Below are 11,158 nucleotides of genomic sequence, written 5' to 3' on the forward strand. Positions count from 1 at the left end.
ACGGAGCCGCCGCCAAGACCTAATCTCTATCGAGAGGGCTGATCTGGAGTCCATTCGGGGCTCCAGAGAGGGGAATCCGTCGCCATCGTCATTATCAACCTTCCTCCATCACCAATTTCATGATGCTCACCACCGTGTGTGAGTAATTCCATCGTAGGCTTGCTGGACGGTGATGGGTTGGATGAGATTTATCATGTAACCGAGTTAGTTTTGTTAGAGTTTGATCCCTAGTATCCATTAAGTTCTAAGATTGATGATGCTATGACTTTGCTATGCTTAATGCTTGTCCCTAGGGCCCGAGTGCCATGATTTTAGATATGAACCTATTATGTTTTCATGAATATATGTGAGTTCTTGATCCTATTATGCAAGTCAACAGTCATCTACTATGTGTTATGATCCATTAACCCCGAAGTGACAGTAATCGGGACCACTCCCGGTGATGACTATAGTTTGAGGAGTTCATGTATTCACTAAGTGTTAATGCTTTGGTCTGGTACTCTATTAAAAGGAGGCCTTAATATCCCCTAGTTTACAATAGGACCCCGCTGCCACGGGAGGGTAGGATAAAAGATGTCATGCAAGTTCTTTTCCATAAGCATGTATGACTATATTTGGAATACATGCCTACATTGCATTGATGAACTGGAGATAATTTTGTGTCACCCTATGTTATAACTGTTGCATGAGGAATCGCATCCGACATAATTATCCATCACTGATCCATTGCCTACAAGCTTTTCACATATTGATCTTTGCTTAGTTACTTTTCTGTTGCCACTGTTACAATCACTACAAAAACTACTACTGTTACTTTTGCCACTGTTAACGCTACTTCCATATTACTTTGCTACTAAATACTTTGCTGCAGATATTAAGTCTTTCAGGTGCGGTTGAATTGACAACTCAACTGTTAATACTTGAGAATATTCTTTGGCTCCCCTTGTGTCGAATCAATAAATTTGGGTTGAATACTCTACCCTCAAAAACTATTGTGATCCCCTATACTTGTGGGTTATCAGGCTTCTACATCAACACCATTGCCTCTCCGATGAAGTGTGAGTAGTTTACCACAGACCTACCAGTCCATATCTAGTAGCTAGATGGCTTATTCTCTCTCTTTGATTCTCAATACCATGTTCTCCTCAATGTTCTTGGAGATCTATTCGATGTAATACCTTTTTGCGGTGTGTTTGCCGAGATCCGATGAATTGTGGATTTATGATCAGCTTATCTATGAATATTATTTGAATCTCCACTGAATTCTTATATGCATGATTTGATATCTTTGCAAGTCTCTTCGAACTATCGATTTGGTTTGGCCAACTAGATTGGTTTTTCTTGCAATAGGAGAAGTGTTCAGCTTTGGGTTCAATCTTGCGGTGCTTGATCCCAGTGACAGAAGGGGAATCGACATGTATTATATTGTTGCCATCGAGAATAACAAGATGGGGTTTTCATCATATTGCTTGAGTTTATCCCGCTACATAATGTCATCTTACTTAATGCGTTACTCTATTCTCTATGAACTTAATACTCTAGATGCAGGCAGGAGTCAGTCGATGTGTGGAGTAATAGTGGTAGAAGCAGGCAGGAGTTGGTCTTCTTGATACGGACGTGATACCTATATTCATGATCATTGCCTTAGATATCGTCATAACTTTGCGCTTTTCTATCAATTGCCCGGCAGTAATTTGTTCACGCATCGTAATAGTTTCTATCTTGAGAGAAGCCTCTAGTGAAACCTATGGCCCCCGGGTCTATTTTCCATCATATAAGTTTTCGATCTACTGTTTTAGTTTCCGATTTACTTTCTTTGCAATCTTTTACTTTCCGTTCCATAAACCAAAAATATTACTTTACCGTTTCTCCATATCTATCCGATCTCACTTTGTCAATAACCATGAAGGGATTGACAACCCTTTATCACATTGGGTGCAAGTTGGTGTTTGTTTGTGCAGGTATTCTGTGACTTGAGCGTTGTCTCCTACTGGATTGATACCTTGGTTCTCAAAACTGAGGGATGATAAGTCCATTTTGCATCATGCTTTTATATCGATATTTATCGCATTATGGACTATTATTTCACTTTATGTCACAATATGTATGGCTATTCTCTCTTATTTTACAAGGTTTACATAAGGAGGGAGAATGCCGGCAGCTGGAATTCTGGTCTGGAAAAGGAGCAAATATTAGAGACCTATTCTGCGCAACTCCAAAAGTCCTGAAACTCCACGGAACGTCTTAAAATAAATAAAGAAAAATCCACGCCAAATATGAAGGCCAGGGGCCCACACCCTGCTCACGAGGGTGGGGGCGCCCCCCTAGGGCGCGCCCCCTACCTCGTGGGCCCCCTGGTGGCTCTCCGGCACCCACCTTCTCCTATATGAGGTCTTTCGATGAGAAAAAAAATAGGAAGGAACTTTTCGGGACGAGACTCCGCCGCCATGAGGCGGAACCTTGGCGGATCCAATCTAGAGCTTCGGCAGAGCTGTTCTGCCGGGGAAACTTCCCTCCAGGAGGGGGAAATCATCACCAACGCTCCTCTCATCGGGAGAGGGCAATCTCCATCAACATCTTCACCAGCACCATCTCATCTCCAAACCCTAGTTCATCTCTTGTATCCAATTCTCGTCTCAAAGCCCGGGATTGGTGCTAGTAGTGTTGATTACTCCTTGTAGTTGATGCTAGTTAGTTTAATTGGTGGAAGATCATATGTTCAGATCCTATATGCATATTATTACCCCTCTGATTATGAACATGAATATGCTTTGTGAGTAATTACGTTCGTTCCTGAGGACAAGGGAGAAGTCTTGCTATGAGTAGTCATGTGAATTTGGTATTGGTTTGATATTTTGATAAGATGTATGTTGTCTAGCCTCTAGTGGTGTTATGTGAACGTCGACTACATAACACTTCACCATTATTTGGGACTAGAGGAAGGCATTGGGAAGTAATAAGTACATGATGGGTTGCTAGAGTGACAGAAGCTTAAACCCTAGTTTATGCGTTGCTTCGTAAGGGGCTGATTTGGATCCATATGTTTCATGCTATGGTTAGGTTTACCTTAATACTTTTGTTGTAGTTGTGGATGCTTGCAATAGAGGTTAATCATAAGTGGGATGCTTGTTCAAGTAAGAACAGCACCCAAGCACCGGTCCACCCACATATCAAATTATCAAAGTATCGAACGTGATGAAAACTAGCTTGACGATATTCCCATGTGTCCTCGGGAGCGCTTTTCCTATTATAAGAGTTTGTTCTGGCTTGTCCTTTTCTACAAAAGGATTGGGCCACCTTGATGCACTTTACTTACTTTTGTAACTTGTTGCTCGTTACAACCTATCTTATCACAAAACTATCTGTTACCACTTATTTCAGTGCTTGCAAAGAATACCTTGCTGAAAACCGCTTATCATTTCCTTCTGCTCCTCGTTGGGTTTGACACTCTTACTTATAGAAAGGACTACAATAGATCCCCTATACTTGTGGGTCATCAAGACTCTTTTCTGGCGCCGTTGCCGGGGAGTGTAGCGCCTTTGGTAGGTGGAATTCAGTAAGGAAAAATTTACATAGTGTGCTGAAATTTACGGTCACTTGTTACTATGGAAAGTAATTCTCTGAGGGGCTTGTTCGGAGTATCTTCACCCCGACCAATAGAGCAAAGAGTTGCTCCTCAACCTACTGAAGCTATTGAAAATGAAATTCCTTATGAGTATCCTTCGGGTATGATAGAAAAACTGCTAGCTAATCCTTTTACAGGAGATGGAACAAAGCATCCTGATGAGCACTTAATATATGTGGATGAAGTTTGTGGATTATTTAAGCTTGCAGGTATATCCAATGATGTTGCTAAGAATAAGTTCTTCCCTTTATCTTTGAAGGGAGACGCATTGATATGGTATAGGCTATGTGATGATATGGGATCATGGGACTATAAAAGATTGAAGCTAGAATTTCATCAAAAGTATTACCCTATGCATCTTGTTCATCGTGATCGCAATTATATATATATAATTTCTGGCCTCGCGAAGGAGAAAGCATCGCTCAAGCTTGGGGGAGGCTTAAATCAATGTTATATTCATGCCCAAATCATGAGCTCCCGAGAGAAATAATTATGCAAAGTTTTTTATGCTCGACTTTCTGAAAACAATCGCACCATGCTCGATACTTCTTGTGCTGGCTCTTTTATGATGAAGACTATTGAATTTAGATGGAATTTATTGGATAGAATTAAACGCAACTATGAAGATTGGGACCTCGACAAAGGTAAGGAGTCAGGTATGCCACCTAAGTTTGATTGTGTTAAGTCTTTTATGGACACCGATATTTTCCGTAAGTTTAGCACTAAATATGGACTTGACTCTGAGATAGTAGCTTCTTTCTGTGGATCTTTTGCTACTTATGTTGATCTCCCTAAGGAACAGTGGTTTAAATATCATCCTCCCATAGAAGTAAAAGTAGCCGCACCTATTAAAGTTGAAGAAAAGACTGTCACTTATGATGATCCTATTGTTCCTACTTCTTATATTGAGAAACCACCTTTCCCTATTAGAATAAAGGATCGTGCTAAAGCTTCAACTGTTGTTCGTAAAAGCAATATTAGAACTTATACACCTCTCGAGCAATTTAAAGTAGAACCTAATATTGCTATTGTTAAAGATCTCTTGTATGATAATATTGATGGGCATGTTATTCAGTTCAAAGGTGAAACTGCTAGAATTGCTAAACCTTGTGCTAAAGATAAACATAGACCTGTGGTAGGCGTGCCTGTTATTTCTTTTAAAATAGGAGATCATTGTTATCATGGCTTATGTGATATGGGTGCAAGTGCTAGTGTTATACCGCATACTTTATACGGAGAAATTAAGAATGAAATTGCACCTATTGAGTTAGAAGATATTGATGTTACTATTAAACTTGCCAATAGAGATACTATTTCACCAATTGGAATTGTTAGAGATGTTGAAGTCTTGTGTGGGAAAACTAAATATCCTGCTGATTTTCTTGTTCTTACTTCTCCGCAAGATAGCTTTTGTCCCATTATATTTGGTAGACCCTTCTTAAATACTGTCAATGCTACCATAGATTGCACTAAGAATGTTGTTACTGTTGGCTTGGATGATATGGTTCATGAGTTTAATTTCTCTAAATTTAGTAAACAACATCATGAGGAAGAATTACCTAGTAAGGATGAAATTATTGGTCTTGCTTCTATTGCCGTACCTCCTAGTGATCCTTTAGAACACTATTTGCTAGACCATGAAAATGATATGTTCATGAATGAAAGAAGGGAAATAGATGAAGTATTCTTTAAACAGGAACCTATTCTGCATCACAATTTTCCTGTTGTAATTTTAGGGGATCCTCCTCCACCCAAGGGTGATCCCGTGTTTGAGCTTAAACCTTTGCCTGATAATCTTAAATATGCTTATCTTGATGAAAAGAAGATATATCCTATTATTATTAGTGCTAACATTTCAGAGCATGAAGAAGAAAGATTATTGAAAACTCTGAAGAAGCACCGTGCTGCTATTGGATATACTCTTGATGATCTTAAGGGCATTAGTCCCACTCTATGTCAACATAAAATAAATTTGGAAGCAGATGCGAAACCAGTTTGTGATCCTCAATGACGTTTGAATCCTAAAATGAAAGAAGTGGTAAGAAAAGAAATACTAAAGCTTCTGGAGGTGGTATAATCTATCCCATTGCTGATAGTGAGTGGGTAAGTCATGTCCATTGTGTCCCTAAGAAGGGAGGTATTACTGTTGTTCCCAATTATAAAGATGAATTGATTCCACAAAGAATTATCACATGTTATAGGATGGTAATTGATTTCCAAAAATTAAATAAATCTACTAAGAAAGATCATTACCCCTTACATTTTATTGATCAAATGCTAGAAAGATTATGCAAACATACAGACTATTGCTTTCTAGATGGTTATTCCGGTTTCTCTCAAATACCTGTGTCGGCTAGAGATCAATCAAAGACTACTTTTACATGACCTTTTGGTACTTTTGCTTATAGACGTATGCCTTTTGGTTTATGTAATGCACCTGCTACCTTTCAAAGATGCATGATGGCTATATTCTCTGACTTTTGTGAAAAGATTTGTGAGGTTTTCATGGACGACTTTTCCGTCTGTGGTTCCTCTTTTGATGATTGCTTGAGCAATCTTGATCGAGTTTTGCAGAGATGTGAAGAAACTAATCTTGTCTTGAATTGGGAAAAGTGCCACTTTATGGTTAATGAAGGTATTGTCTTGGGGCATAAAGTTTCTGAAAGAGGTATTGAAGTTGACAAAGCCAAGGTTGATGCTATTGAAAAGATGCCATGTCCCAAGGACATCAAAGGTATAAGAAGTTTCCTTGGTCACGCCGGATTTTATAGGAGGTTCATTAAGGACTTCTCAAAAAATTTCTCGGCCCCTGACTAATTTATTGCAAAAAGATATACCATTTGTCTTTGATGATGATTGCGTAGAAGCATTTGAAATACTTAAGAAAGCATTAGTCTCTGCACCTGTTGTTCCTCCACCTGATTGGAATTTACCCTTTGAAATTATGTGTGATGCTAGTGATTATGCTGTAGGTGTTGTTCTAGGGCAAAGAGTTGATAAGAAATTAAATGTTATTCATTATTCTAGTAAGACTCTAGACAATGCTCAGAGAAATTATGCTACTACTGAAAAAGAGCTTTTAGCAGTTGTATTTGGTTGTGATAAGTTCGGATCTTATATTGTTGATTCTAAAGTAACTATTCAAACTGATCATGCTGCTATTAAATATCTTATGGAAAAGAAAGATGCTAAACCCAGACTTATTAGATGGGTTCTCTTACTACAAGAATTTGATTTGCATATTGTTGATAGAAAAAGGGAGCTGAGAACCCCGTTGCAGACAACTTGTCTAGGCTAGAGAATATTCTTGATGACCCACTACCTATTAATGATAGCTTTCCTGATGAACAATTAAATGTTATAAGTACTTCTCGTGGTACTCCATGGTATGCTGATTATGCTAATTATATTGTTGCTAAGTTTATACCACCTAGCTTCACATACCAGCAACAGAAAAAGTTCTTCTATGATTTGAGACATTACTTTTGGGATGACCCACATCTTTATAAAGAAGGAGTAGATGGTGTTATTAGACATTGTGTACCTGAGCATGAACAGGAACAGATCCTACGCAAGTGTCACTCCGAGTCTTATGGAGGACACCACGCTGGACATAGGACTGCACATAAGGTATTGCAATCTGGTTTTTATTGGCCTACCCTCTTCAAGGATGCCCGTAAGTTTGTCTTGTCTTGTGATGAATGTCAAAGAATTGGTAATATTAGTAGACGTCAAGAAATGCCTATGAATTATTCTCTTGTTATTGAACTATTTGATGTTTGGGGCTTTGATTATATGGGACCTTTTCCTGCCTCTAATGGATACACACATATTCTAGTTGATGTTGATTACGTTACTAAGTGGGTAGAAGCTATTCCAACTAGTAGTGCTGATCATAACACTTCTATTAAAATGCTTAAAGAAGTTATTTTTCCGAGGTTTGGAGTCCCTAGATATTTAATGACTGATGGTGGTTCACACTTTATTCATGGTGCTTTCCGTAAAATGCTTTCTAAATATGATGTTAATCATAGAATTGCATCCCCTTATCACCCTCAGTCTAGTGGTTAAGTAGAGTTGAGCAATAGAGAGCTCAAATTAATTTTGCAAAAGACTGTTAATAGGTCTATAAAGAATTGGTCCAAGAAACTTGATGATGCATTATGGGCTTATAGAACTGCATATAAAAATCCTATGGGTATGTCTCCATATAAAATGGTTTATGGAAAAGCACGTCACTTACCTCTCGAACTAAAACATACGGCATATTGGGCTATTAAAGAGCTCAACTATGATTTTAAACTTGCCGGTGAGAAGAGGTTATTTGATATTAGCTCACTTGATGAATGGAGAACCCAAGCTTATGAAAATTCCAAGTTGTTTAAAGAAAAAGTTAAAAAGATGGCATGACAAAAGGATACAAAAGCGTGAGTTTAATATAGGTGATTATGTATTGCTATACAACTCTCATTTAAGATTTTTTGTAGGAAAACTTCTCTCTAAATGGGAAGGCCCCTATGTTATCGAAGAGGTCTATCGTTCCGGTGCCATAAAAATCAACAACTTCGAGGGCACAAATCCGAAGGTGGTAAACGGTCAAAGAATTAAACATTATATCTCAGGTAATCCCATAAATGTTGAAACCAATATTATTGAAACCGTAACACCGGAGGAATACATAAGGGACAATTTCCGGAGTGTTTCAGACCCCGAAAAGGAATAGGTATGTGGTACGGTAAGTAAACCGACTCCAAAACAATTTTATGGCAATATTTCTCTGTTTTGGAATATTTAGAAAAATAGAAAAATAAGTAGCAGTCTGGGAAGGACACGAGGGCCCCACGAGGGTGGTGGGCTTGCCCTACCCCCCTGGGCGCGCCCCCCTACCTCGTGAGCACCTCGTGTGCCTTCCGGACTCCGTTTTCTTGCACGATACGTATTTTGGTCGGTAAAAATTCATTATATAATCTCCCGGGGGTTTTGACTCCCGTATCATGCAAAAATCTCCTATCTTTGTTTCGAGCTGTTTTTCTGACAGATTTAGATTATCATGACGTCCCCAAGTGCTTCCAAGGACAAGTTCTTTGAGAAGGTCATCAACCCTTACCTCGCAGAGGTGCTACGACACCCTCAAACCATTGAGATGTGTGATGGGTTGTTGCACATCCGCGATGTTGAGGGACCAAAGGGAACCAGAAGCGTGGAGAAGAGGCTCAAAGCAATGGAGCAGCAAATTTTCAAGTGCCAGGGGATGGTGGAGCGTGGAATCAATGCTAGCCACACGATGCTCGCGGAGTTCACTAACAACTACAAGCCGGATGCCAAGAACACCGAGGAGGCCATCTTCAAGCTATATGAGAAGATCGAGCACCTCCAAGCCCAAATCTATGACCTGCAAAACCAAAACTGTGAGTATGAATATAGATTCAAAAGAATGAGTTTGGCTGCAGATTCGAGGATTCCGGAGACTCGATCATCCTTCTACGATGGTGAACCTATGCCTTGGAAGATGGATGACAAGCCCGCATCATCAACAACACCACCACCTTCTTCACCGACAAAGGAGATATAATCACATGGGTATAGGCACTCCCCTTGGCAACTGCCAAGCTTGGGGGAGGTGCCCCGGTATCGTATCACAATCACAACTCCTATCTTTACCGTTTTTCTTAGTTCGATCCTATTAGTAGTATCTTGATCTAGTAGAATAAAGTTTATGGCATGATCTAGTTTTGAGTTTTGCTTTATGATCTTTCTTTCTAATCGAGTCCGTGAGCTATATATAATAAAGATTAGTGTTGAGTCAAGGGCTTGATTATTTTGCCATGATCTTGGGTGAATAAAAGAAAAGAGAAAAAGAATAAAAAGAAACAAAAAGTTCATATTGATCTTATTGAGAGTAATGACTTCACATAGAAAGAGTATGATGATTAAAAGTTGTTGGGAGTTGGCAGACATAGCTTTGGTCATTGTTGCAATTAATAGGAAGTAATAAGGAAAGAGAGGTTTTCACATATAGATATATTATCATTGACATGTTTTATGATTGGGAGCACTCATTAAAATATGACATGCTAAAGAGTTGATGTTGGACAAGGAAGACAACATAATGAGTTATGTCTTTCTTATATCTGAGATAAAGTATGTTGTCATGGATCCTCTAACTTGTTGAGCTTGCCTTTCCCCCTCATGCTAGCCAAATTCTCAGCACCAAGTAGAAATACTACTTGTGCCTCCAAATATCCTTAAACCAGTTTTGCCATGAGAGTCCACCATATCTACCTATGGATTGAGTAAGATCCTTCAAGTAAGTTGTCATCGGTGCAAAGCAATAAAAATTGCTCTAAATATGTTTGGTGTGGGAGAAATAAGCTTTATACGATCTTGTGATATGGAAGTAATAAAAGCGACGGACTGCATAATAAAGGTTCATATCACAAGGGGCAATATAAAGTGACGTTCTTTCGCATTGAGATTTTATATATCCAACCATAAAAGCGCATGGCAACCTCTGCTTCCCTCTGCGAAGGGCCTATCCTTTATTATTATCTTCTACCTTATGCAAGAGTCATGGTGATCTTCACCTTTCCTTTTTCATTTTATCCTTTGGCAAGCTCAGCATGTTGGAAAGAGCATGATATATATATATATATATATATATATATATATATATATATATATATATATATATATATATATATATCTAATTGGATGTACGGGAGCATGAACCATTATTGTTGACATTACCCTTGAGGTAAAAGGTTGTGGGGCAAAACTATAAGCCCCTATCTTTCTCTGTGTCCAATTAAAACTCCTTAACCACAAGTATCGCGTGAGTGTTAGCAATTATGGAGGACTAAATGATAGTTGAGTATGTGGACTTGCTTTTTAGCTCTGACATAGACTCTTTCCGATGTTATGATAAATTGCAATTGCTTCAATGACTGAGATTACAGTTTGTCGGAGCCCAATAAGGTTTATGATTTATGCTTTTGCATTGTGAATAGATCATCACTTGAACATAAGTAATCATATGACAAAATCTATATATGTTGCTGTTATGAGAATAATCATGATGCCTTCATGTCCATATTTTATTTTTATCGACGCCTCTACATTTAAACATGAGGACATATTTATTGTTATCGGCTTTTCGCTTGAGGACAAGCGAGGTCTAAGCTTGGGGGAGTTGATACGTCCATTTTGCATCATGCTTTTATATCGATATTTATCGCATTATGTACTGTTATTTCACTTTATGTCACAATACTTATGGCTATTCTCTCTTATTTTACAAGGTTTACATAAGGAGGGAGAATGCCGACAGCTGGAATTCTGGTCTAGAAAAGGAGCAAACATTAGAGACCTATTCTGCGCAACTCCAAAAGTCCTGAAACTCCACGAAACGTCTTAAAAGAAATAAAGAAAAATCCACGCCAAAGATGAAGGCCAGGGGGCCTACACCCTGCTCACGAGGGTGGGGGCGCCCCCCCCTAGGGCGCGCCCCCTACCTCGTGGGCCCCTTGGTGGCTC

This window comes from Triticum dicoccoides, chromosome 4A, assembly GCF_002162155.2.
Source record: "Triticum dicoccoides isolate Atlit2015 ecotype Zavitan chromosome 4A, WEW_v2.0, whole genome shotgun sequence".
Lineage (NCBI taxonomy): Eukaryota > Viridiplantae > Streptophyta > Magnoliopsida > Poales > Poaceae > Triticum > Triticum dicoccoides.